The sequence below is a fragment of the Clarias gariepinus genome, chromosome 11, assembly GCF_024256425.1.
Source record: "Clarias gariepinus isolate MV-2021 ecotype Netherlands chromosome 11, CGAR_prim_01v2, whole genome shotgun sequence".
NCBI classification, from domain to species: Eukaryota; Metazoa; Chordata; class Actinopteri; order Siluriformes; family Clariidae; genus Clarias; species Clarias gariepinus.
This window is the reverse complement of record NC_071110.1, coordinates 11,775,030-11,794,823: the sequence shown is the minus strand read 5'-3', so window position 1 is coordinate 11,794,823 and position 19,794 is coordinate 11,775,030.

Below are 19,794 nucleotides of genomic sequence, written 5' to 3'. Positions count from 1 at the left end.
AAGCAGAAGTTCGGAGACATTTGGTTGGAACCAAGAAGTTGAGATGCTTCTTGACACTCCAGAATACATCCCTCAGTTGCTGGCAGCCACATCAATAAAGACGAGTGAGTTAGTCTGACTGGCAGGCATAAAAACCCAGGCCACTATGTTTCACACATGAGCTGACATGCTTTGGATTTTGAGCAGGTCCTTTCTTTCTCCTTTCTTCATGCCTTCCCTATTTATCTACCATTCTGTTCTTCTTTTTATGCATCTTTTGAGAAATTGTAAGATTTTTTTCTTTTTCTTTTTTTTCTTTATCTATCTTTCCTGATGATTGTTTAGCTGACAACAGTGTGCAATTTTTAAAAGCCATCTGAAATCATTCTTGTGTATTTTTCTTTTAAGAACACATTTATTTTTACAATCTAATGCTCCTGATCTGACTGAAAGTATTACATAAAAAGGAGTCTAGGTTGAATCCTGTGGAGGGAACAATATATGATAATATATATGAAAATAATATACACTAGCAAAAAAAAAAGAGAGAAAAAAAAGATTCATTCCACTCCACTTCATTCCACAGTCTTAGTTGTCATTCTTTTAATTGTACTTTTTTTTTTACACACATGATTAAAATTGGGCTCTTAGCTCTTGACTAGGTGGCGCGTGCGCACACACACACACACACACACATATATATATATATATATATATATATATATATATATATATTTATATATGTGTGTGTGTGTGTGTGTGTGGTGTGTGTGTGTGTGTGTGTAAGAATATTAGTAATATTATAGTACACACACACACACACACACACACACACATATGTGTGTGTGTGTGTGTGTGTGTGTGTACTATAATATTACTAATAATAATTAGTATTAATAATGTCTACAATATATTTGATGTCTATTTGGTATCAGAAAAAGCTTATTATAAAAATAGGTTTGTTATCATGCTTTTGTTATATATAATGTTTGACCACCCTAAAATACTCAAAAGTGAGGTTTCACATATTTTTTTTTGTGGTGTGTGTGTTACTTCAAACTAAAGCACCACGTAAGCACTAGAAATCAACTTAAATTATGCAGTAACCAGATAAAACAATTATATTATGTTATATATCTTATAATGGAAATTCTTTAAACTATTTCTGATGAAGCTGTTCGTGCTCTCAGAATCGTCTCTTCTTCCTAAAGAAGCTTCTGACAGGAGACTTTTCTTAAAGTCTCCAAACAAACTAAGGCCTTTTCTGGTAATTCTAAATAAATTAATAATATGGAAGTTTTTGGAAGTTTAATTTTATGTCAAATGTGTTTTAATGGGAAATGATTCAACCATAAAACTATCCCAGTCACTGTCGAAAGTCAATGGAAAATAGCAGGTAGCAAGATCCTCAGCTTGTGTTACAGGCTTCTGTATGGATTTCTGTATTTCTCTGGATTTGTAATTCTCCCACCACTGTCCAAAACATGCCGGAAAGTAGATTAGATACTGGTTAGATACATCACGAAACATCACATTCTATCCTGGTTGTATTCCCACATGGTGCCCATTGTGCATGGGGTTGGCACTGGATCAACCATAAACCTAACAATAAAAACCAGCTACTGAAGATGAATGAAGTAAATAATAATGTGCCAATATTGCATTTAAACAAATTGCATTTTAATATTGCATGACTGAGTGAGTGTAACAGGCTGTAACAAACAGACTCACTCATGCAATTATCCAATCAACCAATCATGGGGTAGCAGTGCAAGTCAAACAGACACAGGTTAAGAGCTTCAGTTAATGCTCACATCATGCATCAGAATGGGGCAAAAATGTGGTCGCAGTAATGTTGCATGGTTTACATGGCATGGTTGATGGTGCCAAATGTGCTTGTTTCCCAGGATAATTTCAGAAACTGCTGATCTCCTGGGACTTTCACACACAACAGTCTCTAGAGTTTACACAGAAAGGTGCATAAAAGAAAACTAATGCATGAGCCACAATTCTGTGGATGAAAATGCATGGTTGATAAGTAAGGTCAGAGGAAATTGTAGCAACTTAAATAATCAATCTTTACAAGCATTGTGAGCATAAAAGCATCTTAGCATGCACAAAACACCAAACCATGAGGTAAATGTTCTACACCACAGATCACATCAGGTTCCATTCCTGTCAGCCAAGAACAGGAAATTGAGGTTCACCAGATGTGGACAGTAACAAATCACTCAAACTCTGTGAAATTATTTCGAGATACTCTGCTACAATCTTTATCATGCCTCTGTGCATTAAGGACTGCCGAATCAGCATTTTTTCCACCAATCCTTTAAAATATAAAATCAGTTCCTTGGAGGTAAATATAAAGATTTATAAGGTTTGTCCATGTACACATTACAGTTTGTGCAGATAGAGTCTGATCTTTGTTGTTACATTCTTAGCATCCATTATTGTTCTGTCATAATAGGATATGAAAAAAGTATGATAACCAAAAGTATTAAGGCAACATATGCACACATGTCATGTATTATAGTTCTCCCTGTGCACAAAACAAGTGAGGTCTCTAATTAGTTCTCGCCTCGGCTGAAGAGTTAATTAGCATCAGCTGGTTTAGTTAATAGAAGAAACAAATATGTGGCAGAACTTTTACTTCCTGAAGCCGGTCTCATCTCTGCACAAAAATGCCTAAAACTGGAGAATTCTTATGTGAACTCCTGTAGAAAATTTCTGTGCATGATCTTCAGGATGCAATCGAGCAGGCATAAATTGCATTTATTCTTGTAAACTTGTAAACACAGTTACTTGTTAAAAATTTTTTTGTTTAGCAAAGTATATAGAAAGTACGGTGAAGTGCATGGGTAACTCAGTGGTAGGTTTCTCCACTGCCATGTAGATGCCTTGCTTTGATTCCCCACGAGTGCCCAAACACCAGCCTTTGGATGCAGTGCTGGGGCCAAGCAAATGTTAAGGTTGCATCAGGAAGGGTATTCAGCGTAAACACTGTCCCAGGTTGTGTGGATCGAATGGTCCAAGGAACAACTGAAAGACCATCAAGTTAAGATAAGGCAGTTTGATTCCTAAAATATTACTGTATATTTCTATTTATTATATTTCTATATTGTATTTTAATATGAATTTTAAAATGTAAATTCCTTTTCCCCCCATTTTTAATACACATGGACCAGACATCTAATTATTTAAAACTAGTATAAAACTTGTTCTTTTTCCAAAAATAATAATATTTCAAAATTTGCTAAAAGGTCATGGCATTCAGAAAAAAAGTGAAATATATGTTTGATTGAATTTAATGTATCAAAAAGAGAAAAATCAATGTGCCTTTTTTAGTTAAGTAATTTTTGTGAAAAAAGTGAATTCTTTTTTTCTACTCTGAAATATGCACTGAAAAGTTTTTGACATGCAGGTGTTCTGCCCCATGCAGAAGTCACCTAAGACAAATGCAGTTCTTTTCCCTAGAAAACCAGCAGCATTTTTTTTTTCACTTTTTTAAGCATTCATTCCAATTAAAGCAGCCTTGTGCGGGTGCAGCCAAGCGGCGCTGTTATTCAATTCCATTAAAATGAATGAAGCAGTGGTACGCAACCATGCAGTTAACAGGAATTAAAACTAGAGGCAAGATGACAGATTACAGACAAAATTGAGTGGTGCATGTGGGTGGGTGGGCGCGTGGCTTTGTCTTTGCGTTAGTACCTGTATGTAGAAAAAGTTTCCTGGGTGTGCCGCACATTAGTAGTTATGCATGTATGGAGGTATAAAAATAGTTTTATACCAGTGCGTATTGGGCCAGTAAATAATGTGGAGGAAAACATTTTGGTTGCGGCATAAGCATGATATCGAATTATTACAAGTTCTTATAAAATTTAAATTTTAAACAGGATGAGCATGCTACCTCCAAATAAAATTACCAATGTGGGGTTTTTAGGAGTTTGCTTAATTATGTTCACATCTCCAAACTCATCAACAGCAGTGGTTGTGGGTATAAAAAATAAGCAACTCAGAAAGCACAACACAAGCAGATAGTCTACAACAGTAGAGGGCACGTACTTACAGAAACTGGACCGTTGAAAATTGGTGGGAAAAACAGCTTTTTTGTTGATTTGTTTGTTCGAGCAGGTGTACAGCTGTTCCTATTAAGGTAGTCAGTGTGTGTATGACTGTAGTTATATTGATTATAATTAAAATCTTGGGATAGTTCCTTGATCTGACTGGAATCACATGTTTGCCGTCTTTGTCCATTTACTTCATTCTAAGAAAGTGAAAAAGCACTCGCTGTGTAAAATTCACGCTAAACACCTCAACTCCCACCTACAGTCTCCCAAACATGGAGTAGCCATGCAGTTAATTAAAAACAAAAGCTGGAAATAATGAATCAGGTTGGAATCCCCTGGTTTTTAGAGACCCTATTATGAGGAAGACTAGGTTGGGAAAATCTGTGAAACATAATTAATGAACACAGGGGAGGGAGAGGCCAGAATAATGAATGGTGTAAGTTCTGCTTGGATAGTTTTTGGCTTTAGTGGGGCTTTGGGTGCGATGCGCTAGCACAGTGTAGGAAAAGAAAGTAAAAGTAAAAGTTAAGATGTAGGATGTCTTATAGATCACTTTGCCTAAAGTTCAACCTAATTATGTCTGTGGTACTCAAGGTCACCACACTGTGGCAGTGTTTACTCTGAGTCTAATGGACACCACAGGTTAAGACTGTTGAACCAGACCTCTGGTCTATATGCACGCACTTATACACGTGTTTTGTGTATAATTTAAACTGATTGGGTTAATCGGTGTGGGTTTCTCCTATTGAATGCATTTAATGTGTTACCTTACGCTGTCGTGTTTGGTTATCTCAGTTGTGGACATTAGGAAAGAAGAATCACTGCAGGTGGTCACATATGGATGCATATTCTTTAAGAGTGTGCTGATTAGTAGTGAGAGGAAGCATAGTGAGGCGAGCGGCACTGGGGCTGCCTATCTGGCTCGAATGTGGAGCAACACACAGTGCCAATTTCGCTGCCGTTGAGCTGGAATCACGCCGAAGCGGGGGCTCGGTTGAAACAGCTAATTTGGGGAAAGCATTCAGGCTAGGCCTCATTTTATCTGTGCTCTACTACTGTACCGCAAAATGAATGAGGTTTCCTGTCACCCTGGTGAGCTCCCATTACCCAGTCATTTATTTCCATCCTAGAGAATAATGTTTAGATATTATGCACGAAGCCTAACCCGAGAGTGATTGAGAGAAATAGAGAGAGTTTTGAGGCCGTTTCTGTCTTCAATCTTATGTGTCGATGTTTGTGTGATTGAATTGTCTCATGCACAGTGGTAAACAATGCAACAACAAAAAAAAAAAAAAATCAAATTAAAATGAAGATCAATCAAGTGGAAAAAGATATAGAAATATAGAGCACCCAAAAACAAAACTTGGTAACATTAGGCCTGGTTATTTTACAATATCTCAAATTATATTAGTAATTCCACAGAGTTAAAAAAAAACATCAAGGCATCTCTATTATTCTAAGCATCTCTACGTTCCAGCTACTTTTAAGCAAAGATTCTTGAGGTTGTTTGTGAAATGCATTCTTTCTTTGATGAGAGAGAATGCATATCTTTATATATGTCAAAATAAGCATGCTTTATGGTTCATATCCTACTAAAATGGTGATCTACATAGAATTTATATACATTTAATCTATGTATATATAGCCTATATATATAGCCTATATACAGTATATATATATATATATATATATATATATATATATATATATATATATATATATATATAAAATACAATGTGAGACTGTAACTAATGGTGGTGTAGTGGTTTGGACCATGGCCTTGCACCTCCAGAGTTGAGAGTTCGATTTCCGACTTGTGTCTGTGTATGGAGTATGCATGTTTCCCCTGTGCCTGGTGTGTTTCCTCCAGGTACTCCGGTTTCCTCCCATAGCTCAAAGACATGCTGGGTAGGCTAATTGGTATTTCCAAATGACCTGTAGTGTGTGTGACTGTGTGTGTGAGTGTGCCCTGCAATGGATTGGCACCCCCACCCTGTGGCCCGAGTTCCCTGGGATAGGCTTCAGACCTCCCGTGACCCTGTACAACAGAATAAGCGCTTTAGAGAATGAGATGAGAGACTGTAACTGCAGTAAAGACCTTCTCTTTGTTCTCACACAAACTTACACTCTCTTACACTTACCCCATAAACATTCATCTCATCTCATCTCTCCCTCTCTCTCTTTCTCACACACACACACACACACACACGCACGCACGCACGCACGTACACGTCGGCGAAACAGTGTTCATGTTGCAGCACTACAGGCACAGTCCTAAACTAGCCAGTTCTGGTTGATGATTTACAACAAAATTGCTTATAAATTGAAGTAGAAAATGTTTTGCAGATCTGGCAGCTTTCAAGTCATGCTCCCATTTGTCACCCGACATTTCCCTTTTGTGTATAGCAGAGAATTAATTAGCTGGCACTGCCGGAAAAGTTTACAGCCATTATTTATGAGAGATGAAATTTCTCGGACAGGAAGTTCACTGTGGCCTTATTTTATTTTATTTTGTTTTGTTTTTCCTGTTGTATTTGTTTTCCAACTTTTGTCTCTGAGCATCAATTTACATTCTTTCAGGTGTAGATTTTCCTCGACAGGTTTGTACTTGTATGTCTGTAATTGCAAATGCAGCACATTTGCCTTGGTGTCTGAATGGGCATGGGGCGCACTTCGGCATACCAAATTTCATTGTCACCCTCACACCTACTCGTGTGTTTTGGTGGTCTCACTGAGAATATTTCAAGTCATAGTGTGCTGTTGTAATGCAAGAGCGGCTATAATGCCTATAATAACATACCCAATACCTAATATATATTTCAATCCTGTCCATTTTAGTTGATTTTAGAATTTTTTTTTAAGATGGCTTCAGCTTCAGCATGTGTGGATTCACTTATATTCACCTGGAGAATTCTATATGGAGGCTATTTTCTGAAGAACTGAAGATAAGTATGAGATAACTGGCTCCCTGTGTATTGAGCAAAACAGTGGTTTTCTGCTGCACATCCAAAACAAAGCCAACAAAAACACAGGAATCTAGCTACAAACTTAAGAACTAGTCAAAGTGCCTAGTCAAAGCTTCTTTGCTCTATTTTGTTTGACTGTTGGCTAACTTACTTACATACATTAAGATGGTGTTTGTACCCGAGTATCCTCATTGGTCCACAAAATACCAAAAAAGTAGACTGAACAGATGTGATCCGGATACATACAAATCAATAAAATTTTTCAATCATTCAATACATATTTACCAACTGGATCTCTCCATCCAATTATTAATCTATAGGGTTTATTATGATGTAGGCCCACCTATAATATGATGTTGGCTGCAGCTATAACAGCTTCAACTCTTCTGCTTTTCACAAGGTTTAGGATTGTATTTATGGGAAGTTTTGACCATTCTTTCAAAAGCGCCTTTGTGAGGTCAGACACTAATGTTGGATGAGAAGGCCTGGCTCGCAGTCTTCACTCTAATTCATTACAAAGGTGTCCTATCGGGTTGAGGTCTGGACACTGTGCTGGCCAGTCAAGTTCTTCCACATCGAACTCGCTCATCCATGTCTCATTTATGGACATTGCTTTGTGGACTGGTGCGCAGTCATGTTGGAATGGGTGTGGGATTGTGTTTCAGGAGTTGGGCTCTTCCCCTTACTTCCAGTGAAAGGAACTCTTAATGCTTCAGCATACCAAGACATTTTGGACAATTTCATGCCCCCTACTTTGTGGGAAAAGTTAGGGGATGGCGTATCCTGTTCCAACATGGCTGTGCACCAGGGCACAAAGCCATGAAGGTGCAACATAAGACTAATGGGGTCTCACAATACTATAATAATTCATTTTAACATTTATATAAATATTAAGATATAATGAAATAAATATTTAAATAAATATTAGTAAATATTAAAATAATCATAAATAATACGGATGCCACTTTCTAAACAGCACTGTGTGTGCATCCCAGCCTTGTAAAAGATCCTGATCTCCTAAGAAGGTCTATGATCTGGAATATAAAAATCACTAAACCTAAAGACATTTGCTCAAATATAAACAACAATTTACTTTTTTGGAAAAAGACATTATTGTTCTATTAGATTACTTATTTGTTTAAATTTTATATTGTTTAGATTGCTGTTTAGGTTACATATATTACAAAATAAATAAATAAATAAATAAATAAATAAATAAAATAAGGGGAACACTTTGTTCCAGTTGGACTTGAAGGCCCCTGGTGTATATAAAGGGCGTTCAAGTCAAACTGGAACAAAATGTTTCCCTAAATGTTTTTAGCAGTATGGCTAAGAGAATATTTTACAAAAAGATTTATAAGCTGTCTGATTGACAGGTTTTATGATATTGTTATGAAGTAGCTATGATTGAAGAATAATAGTTTATTATGTAAAGTACTAAGTAAAGTTTTATTCAGCTAATTGCTATTCGTCATTATATGTTATAAATAAAAAAAACAAATACATAAAATAGATAAGGTAAATAAATAAATAAATAAAGTCCGGACTATGTTATTTGCATATGCATGTTGTAGTGTTACGTTACACACTTTAAAGTGTCACACACTGTGCTGTACAGCAAGTATTTCAATCTGCCAGCCACATCTCCAGGCACCACTAGGACTGCTAGTCCAGTGATCTGCATGATCTGAACATTGGTGCACATCCATGGCACACATTTTAAATCATTTATCATTAAACTAGTTTACAATTAAACCTTCTCTTCGGGTTGGCTTTATTGCCAGGCTTTTTCCATGCTGAGATGCGTTAGGACTTTCTTTGTGCTGGTGATCATGATAATCTGCCCCCGAAATGCCTGCCCTCACTATCCATCGCCAGGTAGTGGGCCACCAGCATCAATAATCACTGACGCTGCTTTGTAATCAATGCCCACAGAAATAGGATTCCTTTGGCCAGCGGCAATTAATAAATTCGTGTCCTTTTTTAACACTAGTGAGCTGCAGCTTGAAATTACCAGTGACTGGCTTCACCTCATTTGCATATTTATTGCGGCGGGGAAAGAAAAAAAATCACGGCGAATGATTGATGTGGAGTCTGCCTTCTGAATTCCAAACAGCATATTATTATGGGGTGGAGGGAGGTGGGGGGGATGCCATAGTACAGTTGATTAAAGTTGAAGATGGCAGGATTGGCGGCATTCTTTTTTTTTCAGGCTCCTTTTTTTGGTTTCTCTGCTTTCCTTCTAGTGTTTTCCAAGATGGCAATGCAAAAATTAAAAGCATATTTTAATAGATGTTGACAAGAAGTGAACTAACAGACGCCCAGGCAGAGAATTTGCTTGAAAAGATTCAATCAGATGTGTTTGCTGGGATTAATTGTGGGTGGAGAAGGGGGTCGGAGAGTACGTGTGGAGGCTCTGAATAGGGCCAATTGTTTCTGTGGTCAACTGCGCTGATTGTCAGTCTGGGTAATAGTGTGGGAATAGCCTTTGAGTGGTCTGGGAGTTTTACTGTGTAACCAATGTTTAGGCAAAACAGCAGTCTTTAAACCGTTGATGGAAGGAGGAAGATGCTCTGAAGTCATTCCTGAAATGGATGCTTCTAGTGGCGGTTATGCTTTTAATTTAAAATTTGTTAAAATAAAATTTCCTTAAATATATTTGGGCCTGATAAATCCCACTATATTCATACAAATTTCTACTATTTCTACCTGTCTAATTTGGAGAGCATCTAGCAACCTAGCAATACGTCTTGGATGATCTGACCAGAAGTAGGTAAAGCAAACTGTTTACACTTGGCATTTTCATTTATCTCATTTTTTTGCAAATTGCTTCTTTTTTTTTTAGTAAAAGTAGCATTTTGCAGTTCTTTTAAAATATTTTGTTCTATGACTAATCATGCTGGGTATAAGCTGTTAGTGTATTTTCAGAAGAACTGTAGTTAATGCAAGAGAAAGCGCTGATCAAGATTGGGCCTGTCAAATGTATACGTTAGATAATTTTGTTTGTAGCTCTTTGTCTTTCGAGAAGAAAAATGTTAATTATGTTAATTGCAGAATAGAGAAAAGAAAAGCCAATAAATTAAGGTTTCAGAAGTCATTAGAAAAGGGTATTATTTTGAACATGATGCAAAATTTGACCCATGGAGATTTTATGTAAGTGAGAAATCATCATTGACTTCATAAATCATAAATACTAAAAATGACTTCTTTAAATTTGATTTCATTAAAATCTTGAAAATGAGAAAAACACGTCTTCCCAAGGGAATCATTTTTAAACTACTTAATTACCAACAACAATATTTCCTAATATTTATAAGACTTAAAATATGAATGATTTAATTAAGTAACTATGCATACTTGCGTATTAATAGTTTATGTAATTATAGGTTAAATGTTATTGTAGGTTAAATGTTATTGCAGTAGTTTATATAAATTCCATTATGATTAAGTATACAAAAGCGCAATAATGTGAAGGAGAGCAGTTTAGTAAGTGTGCAGACCATCACTCTCTCCTGAAACTTTCTCCGAAGTATGAAGAAAGTGGGATTTGTGCCAGGGAGTGCATATGCAGCAAATTGGTAGCTACATCAAATTATTCCGGCATTAAGGCCCACGTGGCCTAATCCACTGCACGCCCCACTGCCCCTCCCCCAACTTGTAACTTTTGTCAATGTAAACTGCAGATTTCATGCTCTGCCATTCATCTGTCGGATTACGAGTGCAATTCAGGAGGACTTAGATTTTAATGAATTCCTTTCTGGGCTTAACTTAGAGGGGGAAGTTGGAGAAAGAAGGGGCCCCTGTTGGACACAGGTTGTTGTCTCTTCACACACATACCCTTTTTTCTTTCTAATGTGTGTGTGTGTGTGTGTGTGTGTGTGTGTGTGTGTGTGTGTGTGTGTCTGTGTGTGTGTGTGTGTGTGTGTGTGTTTGTGTGTGTGTGTGCGTATGCCCCCCGCTGCCGGCTCCCTCTTGGGTGCTGGAGTGCTGTCACACAGGGAGACGCGAGAGCTCTCCATGGTGCTGACATCTCCCTGCGTTGAGATGAGGCTCCTCGGTGCCGCAATAAATTGAATGTCTGGAGAAACGGCATTTGTAAAACAAGACAAATAATGAATTATTGTTACAGCAACCTCTCCACCCCTCCCCACTGCCTCTGTGCATATCTGTATTCTGTTTCTATTTGTTGTCTAATGCTCCCTCTCTCTTTCTTTCCCTCTCTCTCCATCCATCTATGTATCTTACCATCTCTGTCTCCTGTATAGACTCTCTCTATTTGCATGCTGTCACGGCCCTCCAGAGCCATGGCTGCTCCCTGTTGCTATCTGGGCTAGAACACTACCTCCCTTCCTATGCTTTCATTAACTTTTAGCATGTCTCAGTGCAGCAGGCTACCACCAAACTAATGAAGAGCAAAATGGGAGGGGGGGAAAAGATAGGAGCATGCATGGTTTACACTGAAGAATAAGAGTAAGCAGAAGAAGCAGAAAAAAAGTGTATATTAATAAGAGAATGTTCAAGTATTATAGAGATAACTTGCATCTGCTAAAAATAACACTTTCTAAGGAGATTGCAACTCTTTTAGAAATAAAGAAGACCATAGCTTTTCAAGCTTTTCATTTTGTTATATTTTGAAATGTATCTTTGGCGAGGCATTCCATTTCTACTGAGAGTTTCAGGTTTTGTCACCTTAATAATTGCACTCTAACTCAGCTGAATCCACTAAATGAATCCAGCCCCTTTATATTTTTATGCATCTTTATTTATCTTCACTGGCCATCTATGATCAAATTTTATCAATAGGACAACAAATCTGCCAAAAAAAAAGGAGCCAGAAATATGAGCAAATAGGAAATAAAAAAATCAAGGTGCTAAAATTTGGCCATGAGATCACATTTCTTAAATAAATAAAACTAAATGAAAGTTTTAGCAATACTGTCATCTTACATTTGATCATAAATCAGGAGCCAGCCTTAATAGGGCCAGGAGTAGCTCAGTGGTTAAGGCATTGGACTACGGTTCATAAGATCCCAGGTTCAAAACCCCACAACCTCCAAGTTGCCAATGTTGGGCCCTTGAGCAAGGCCCTTAACCCTCAACTGCTCAGATGTGTAATGAGATAAAAATGTAAGTCCTCTGGATAAGAGCATCTGCCAAATGCCTAAATGTTAATAAGAAATAACTGTGAGTAGATTGACACGAATAGCGGTCATTCATTCACCCTATTCAAATCCGTATGTGTTTATGATCCAATTATGTATGTGAGCCACCCAATGTAAAATCCTTGGCTTCTCTTCTTTCCACTCCCTTGCTTTCTTTGCTTGTCTACATCTCAATCTTTGACACTAGCAGGCTTTAATGTATTTTCTCTAAGGACAAGTATCCAGTGCACATCACCTGGATAAGTATTTAAGTCCACTAAGTTCTACCTGAAGCCTATTTTGATGTCTTAACACCAGGCTGCTCCTGACAATAAATATTAATAAAGACCTGCAGCTGATTTAAAGTGTCACACACTGCTGTGGAATTTGTCCTTAGATGAAAATAAGGTTTTGTGGTTCTTGGTAAGACTTTAAACAGAAGCTGTCTGGTGCCACTTTTAATAAATCAGCACACACACTTTAAGACTAAGATGCCATTAGCTTATAACAAAAGGTCTACTAATAGAGTCAAGTAGCCAGTGGCTTTTGAATGTCAATAAAATTCAGCTATGGAGATTAATCTACAAATATTATAACCACAAGCCAATCTCACATAAAACACTGAAAGATTTATTACATTGCATATGGATGCAGTCAAAAGAACAACTACAAATGCTAAACCCTGTCCCAGTTTTTAACTGATGACAAAATCAAGTATGAAGTAAAAAAAAAAAAGAATAAGGGGGATTTCTGTATTTCAATCATGTAACATACTGTGCACCCATCATTTCTTCATATTTAGTTTCCAAAGAGCCAGACTTTATTGTATTAGTAATGTAGTCTTGAGGTATAGTTAACCAGGGTTCTTTTCTGGTTCTTATTTTTGGCAATTTTTTAATTCTACTTTTAAGTCCAGTTCCTCTGACTTCTGTTTTTTTTTAGTCGTTGAACCATACAGTGACCTATGAATCATTTAAGCTTTAAAACACATGTAACTAAAGACATGAACCAGTGAGAAACAGCTGCAGATGATGACAGAGGATCAGTCCAGTGATTAGTACACTGGTGATGCTGAATGCAGAGTGGTTGGAACAGGTGAAAGGGGAAATGAGGTGGCTGCTGAGGTCATTTCATAAACTAACAAATGTAAAATTGTATCTTTAGGCACTTTGATGACTGTTAGAGTAAACATTTGTTTACATTTATTTTGTTTGTCCCACATAATAACATTTTATTTATTTGCATTGCCCAATATTATAAGTAGGAAAAGCAAGTTATCTGAGCCATTAAATAATTAAAATAATCAACAACAATGGTTGTAAACTAAAAAACAAGGAAGACAACAGCAATATATAAACCAAATCTGCATGTCTTTGGACCGTGGGAGGAAAACAAACCTGATTATGTTGGAGGAAACTCGCCAAGCACAGGGAGAACCTGCAAACTTCAAGTACACAGAGGCCAAGGCAGGAATCAAACCCAAACCCGAGAGAGAAAGAAAGAAAGAAAGGAGGAGAGAGAAAGAGAAAGAGAGAGAGAGAGAGAGAGAGAGAGAGAGAGAGAGAGAAAGAGAGTTAGCAGGACTCATCAGCTGACTCACAGTGCTGTCCCAAACTCCTCTTCCTCACCCCTCTCTGTGCCAGATTCATTACCACTTGCAGCAGGGGTATTAAGATATGGCGGCATTAACAAAGTTGTCTTGTATCTTAATTGAATCTGCTCCCACCCAGCAGCATCTGGGTTATGTTTACATGAAATATAAGCCACTCTGCACAGGAACATGGGCCCACTGATAAAACACTGGGTTATTCATCCCAATCCTAATCCTGACTGTAATTTGTTCCTGACAGATGTATCCACCAATTCTAAGCTCCAGACTGCTTTCTAAACGAAGCCATTCGCAGGTAGGTTTTTTTAAGTATATTTTGCAAGGTGGTTGCTTTTCAGCTTTACAGCTTAAGTCCTGCGCAGGACTACAGACAGTACTGGTGCTTGGGATCCAAAATGCAGATCCAACAGAAACTGTGCTTTTTTCATAGTCCACTTGTCGAGTATCAAATGTTTCAGATGTATAGATTTTGGCATCTGTTCATGGTTGCTACCAAACGTTAACTGTTATTTGTTGATTGATATGCTTACCACCTTATACAATGTGCAACGCCATACACTAAGATCAACACCAACCCTCAAAAAATTAGCCAAACTATTTGAACCATAAGTTTTTATGGTAAAAATGCAGCACAATCAAATATACGCTGATGATTCTTTAAGAGCTAAATTCTGCCCTACTGCACCATCATACTGTATCACCAATTACATTGTCTTGTAGTGTTGTATCATATCAAATTGTAACATCCATAAGGTGCCAACCTCATGGACAACACTGTTTCCTTACAATTGCATTTTCATCCAAAAACATGAAATTGTTATAAAGCTAAATTGAGACGAATAAACCTTAGGAAAAATAAATAATGCTTTAAGGGGAATAATGTTGTCATCAGCTGTCAACAATGATGTCATCAGCTGTAATGAGAGTATCATGGTCTCTTCACTTTGTATGTAAAATGTACTAGAAGTTGTTTCTGAAATTTTTATTGTTCTCGTTTTGGTCATCTCATGACCATACATCCCCAAAAACTTGAATGTAAAGTTTTATATATGTATAGTTCTATTTTATAATGGACAATTTCCATGGCTTCTTTTCTCTGCAAAAAAGTCTGGTTTTATTGAATACTTGTAGTTTAAAACTAACTACATTAATGAGGCAGCTTTGCTTGCCAGACATTTCAGCTTAAGCACCTTGCTCAAGGGCATTTGCCCACCAGGACTTGTACTTCTGACCCTGTGGTGTGGCCCTCAGAGTCAGGGTTAGGCTCTAGTGAGTGTCTAGGAGCAAAGGGAGGGGGTCTGCATGAGGGATGGCTGCATGTCAGAGATTTGGGACTATGCCATTTTGTCCTTGTCGAGGCCAGCAGATACTTCTCTCGACCCGACAGCCAGCTGGCTGAGCTCACTCGGAGACGTGATATGTGTGTGTGCAAAGGGGACGAGCAGGGCTGAAAGGACTTGCAGTGCCACCATGCTCGGGAACTTTTCAGTCAGCAAGTCCTCATGTGCATCATAAATCAACTTCGGTAGCCAAGGAAATGTGAATTTCTTTCCGTCGCTCTGTACAGCTCTACAACTCAACTACCATAAGCCTTCACCACAAGTTTCTGTTAGTGTGTTTGAATGTCTGTGTGTCATGTCAGAGTTTCGGTTCTGTTCCCTGGGCACTAGTAGCCTCTCCCTCTACCCTGCTTCTCTTAGAACAGATGCTGGGAGTGTGGTGAGCGCACGTGGGGGGAGAGGGTTAATTGGGGTAGTAGTGGGGGTTAATTTCAATTAAAATCTCAACTAATGGAGGTCAGACGAGTGGCTGCAAACACCTGATTAAAACAAATGGTCCTGCCAGTCAAAACTTTATCTTGGTCATCCCCTCCCCCCATGTGGAGTGTCCCTGCAAACTGTAGGGGAGGAGACTGGCTCAGAAATATAGAGGGGGCACTTGTTAGCATAGCATCTGCTGAGAGAGAAGTGAATGAGCGTGTATGTGTGTGTGCTATCAAGTAGGGTATATTTACTCGTATTCCAAGTCGATGGCAGACTTGCTGTGCTCACTGCTGCTGCTGTGCTTCTCCATGCACGCCACAGCAGTTCCTAACATCTGGCAGGGCCCTGAAGGAGTGCCCCCCGCGGATGCTAAATATGGCGCCATGTTAGCCTGGCACTCCCTAATCACTTAGCCAGTGTCTGCCAGCCATGCCACACGCTGCTCCAGCACTCCAGACAGCTGCAGTGCTGCCAGCCATTCTCTTTCCTTCGCACTCTAGTAGACTTTCTTTTCAGTACGTACATTCACAGTGTTACACTCATTCACAACATTCACATGCAGAGAAAGCACTTGCTATTGTAAGAGACTAACTGTATGGCTTTGTGTTAGAACATGTGACCCCATGCTTAAACACACATTTTCTGAAGGTAGGAGTTATGGACGACAATGTTCATAAATTGATCCTACATCTGTAATCACACAAATCATATATCACACAATTCCTATAGTTAACCAATAATTAAACATCTGAGAACCTAAAATGTTGTAGAATTGCTCATTTGCCCGGTTTACAAAAAGAACTCCCTAAGAATATTTAGAGCATATTCACAAAACATGGGGCACAAGGTGGGAACACATTCTTGACCCTGAAGCTAATTCCAGGAGTCCATTGGAGTTTAACCCTAAAACAACAGAGTCTATATATAAAAATAAAAAAAACACTGGTTGCAAAGTAGGAAAACATCCTTGATCCTGGACCTCTGGAATCTATCTCTGAAATACAAAACATCTGCCATATAATAACCCATAAAGAGTAAAAGACAATGGTTGGACACACCTTTTAATTTGATGTTGTTGTTTTTTTTCATTCTTATTGTTTTTAACATTGTATATTAATACAAATATTATTGAAATTATGACAGAACAAAATTATGACAGTGTTAAATAGCCCAGAATATGTAAAAAATTATGTACCCACCTTTTGCCTGATATTCTTAATATTGTCTCAGTCACCTGGAATGGTTTTCGAACTATCCTGAAGGAATTCGAGGTGTTGAGTACTTGTTGGCTGCTTTTCTTTTACTCTGCAGTACAACTTATCTCAAACTATCTCAACTTGATTTAGATTGGGTGGTGAAGGAAACGATGGTCCACTAAGTGCAAACCAGATGGAATGTCTTCTTTGAACAGTAAATGTTAAAATATGTCTGTGGTTTGAACTCTGAGAAACATTTACGCATTATGTTAAGTTCTAATAAACATATCCTCTGCAGCTCTTGCTCTTCCTTTCCTGGGACAGACCCAAGTTTGTCTAAGCATTTTTGGCGACTAAACTTGAGTATACATTCAAAGTTCTTGAGATTTTTTGGATTGACTGACCTTCATTTCTTAAAGTAATGATGAACTACCATTACTCTTTACTGTAACTGAGTGTTTTTTTCCCTTTGTACAGTAGTTGTAGTAGCACTAATAGGGCTATTGACTCTATATCCACCCTTCCTTTGCACAAGACAACTGATTGTCTAAAGCACATTAGGAGGGTAGGAAAAGCCACCACTGAATTCTTCACAGGGAACACCTGTGAATTAAAAACTGTAGGTGACTAACTCATGAATCTGAAAAGAGAATTCCATAGTTGTGGTAAGCTGTCATCAAAGCTAAATGTAGTTACTTTAAACAAAATAAAAAAAATAAAACATACTATTTGGTTGTTTAACATTTTTCTGTTCAACATATAATTCTATGCATGTTCTTTCATGGTTTTGATGTCTTCAGTATTTAATGTACAATGTTAAAAATAATACAAATAAAGAAAATCTACTGAAATAGGAAGTGTGTCCAAACTTTTGGACTGGCTGTCTACACACATTTAAAACTCGAGGACATACAACTAGGGACAATCTAACATGGACAATTAATATGCCAGGATGTTTTAGAAGTTGAGAGGAAAACACATAAAGCAAACCCAAGTAAACATGGGGAAAACCCAGTGTTTATGGGGGTCTCAAAATGAGTCTTCTAGCGTGGTCCAGGTAGTAGATCCATGAAGAAGGACACATTGTACTGTATGTATTTATGCCTTTCTATGGTAGCTGCACTACTGTCTGGGAGAATGACGAGTTTTATTTTGCTTGCCCTTAGGCGAACCTGTTTACTGAGCCTGCTGTGCACCAGCTTTACAATGGTGCAGATGTGTGTAGTGGCAGATTTGGAGCTTGTATTTAGTTGCCACGAGTGACGGTGATGAAGTAGCGGTGATAAACTGATAGATTGGCTGCTAGCGAGATTTTGGTAGCAGGTCAGATAAACATGGCAGAGGAAAAAGCGCTTGGTGTTCTGGTGATAATAAACTTTCATTCTTTGAGGGCATTAGATTCTAGACCTAAGGAAACTATGGGGTGGGGGGTGTGGGGGGGGGGGGGGGGCGATACAGAGTGAAAAGAGAGAGAGAGAATGGGTTTTACTCATGGAATAGCTTTTCTGCCATTTAAAATTACATCAGGCTGTCACCTCCATGTTTTAAGACTAGCCCTGAAGACTGATGGGATTTCAGATTGTTGACCTACAAATCATTAGCTGATGTCACTGTTTTATGTAGATATGTGGAAGAGGTTTCTCTCATCAAAAATAAATGAGAGGTATAAAGGTGTCCACAGCGAATCTGCTTTATTTATTGCATTTTTTTAAAAAAAAAAAAAGCAAAATAACTGTTTAAACAAAACAAATTATTTTCTCTACTTTGTGTACATTTCACATTATAGACTCACTCAGTCTTGCTGTATGTTATTTTTTTCTTCCTGATTATTAAACTAAGGCGACACGGTAGCTTAGTGATTAGCACTGTTGCCTCGCACCTCAAGGGTTTGGGTTAAATCCCCAGCCAGGTTCGATCCCTGTCTCTGTGTCCATGGAGTTTGCATTTTCTTCCCATGCTTGTTGGGTTTCCTCTAGGTACTCCAGTTTCCTCTCACCATGCAGATTAGGTTAATTGGCTTTCCCAAAATTTCCCAGAGTGTGTAAATGAGTATGTGTGTGTGCCCTGGGTTGGATCGGCACCCCATCCAGGGTGTATCCCACCTCATGCCCCTAGGAAAGGCTCCAGGCCCCCATGACCCTGTACACAGGATAAAGCGGTATAGACGATGAGTCAGTGAGTGTTTATTGAGTGTTGTACTGTACATGTGTACCTGAAACACAACTGAAAATCTATGGGGGTAATAAACCATACTGTGAACAAAAGTCGAGGGGAAGTGTACCTTTTGTAGTGTGATGCATCGGTGCAGTAAATTCTTACCTATACTATGTAGCCAAAAGGTGAGGAAAGTAAACCATGGAGGTGGTGAACAGTTCTGTAAATCTTATATCTATAAAGTTTCTCTTTATATTTCCACGTGTTTTTGGGGTGTATGGTTAAATTCCCAATAGTGTAAAATGTAAAGCTAGTGCACTATGTAGAATATACAATTTATTTGTACTTGTTCCACATGACATGTAGTGCCCTTGATCAAGGGTGAAAGAGGAATTTGGGATTCAGCCTTGTGATTCAGCTAGTTAGCTTTGTATCTCATGCCAGTTGAGTAAAACAAAAACATGAATGGATCAGGGCCAATTCGTAATGACTTACAAACAATTAATAAGGAGACACAGTATTGTTTAAAATAAGATTATAAGATGTGTTTTCTTGCTAAAAGTGCTTCTGTAATTGGTTTTAAATGGTAGTTTTACCATTTTACCATTACCATGCCCTTGCCCTGCTGTCTCTCATGATGGCAACCAATTTAGGATTGCTAGGACACCTTTGAAACAAAGTGACACATGTAGTTAAATACCTCAGTGCTGCAACAGTCTATTATCACCACCACACTGGAACGCCTCTCGTCCAATCAGATTAATTAGTCAGAAATAACTGTTGCATAATTTAGTTTATCTCCACATACAGTCTACATAAAAATGTGCAGTAGTCAACAAATAAGGTATTCTTGTGTTGTTTATAAACAGAACTTGTGGCTTTCATACGGCTTTAGTGCTAAGTAGAATATCCATAGCCA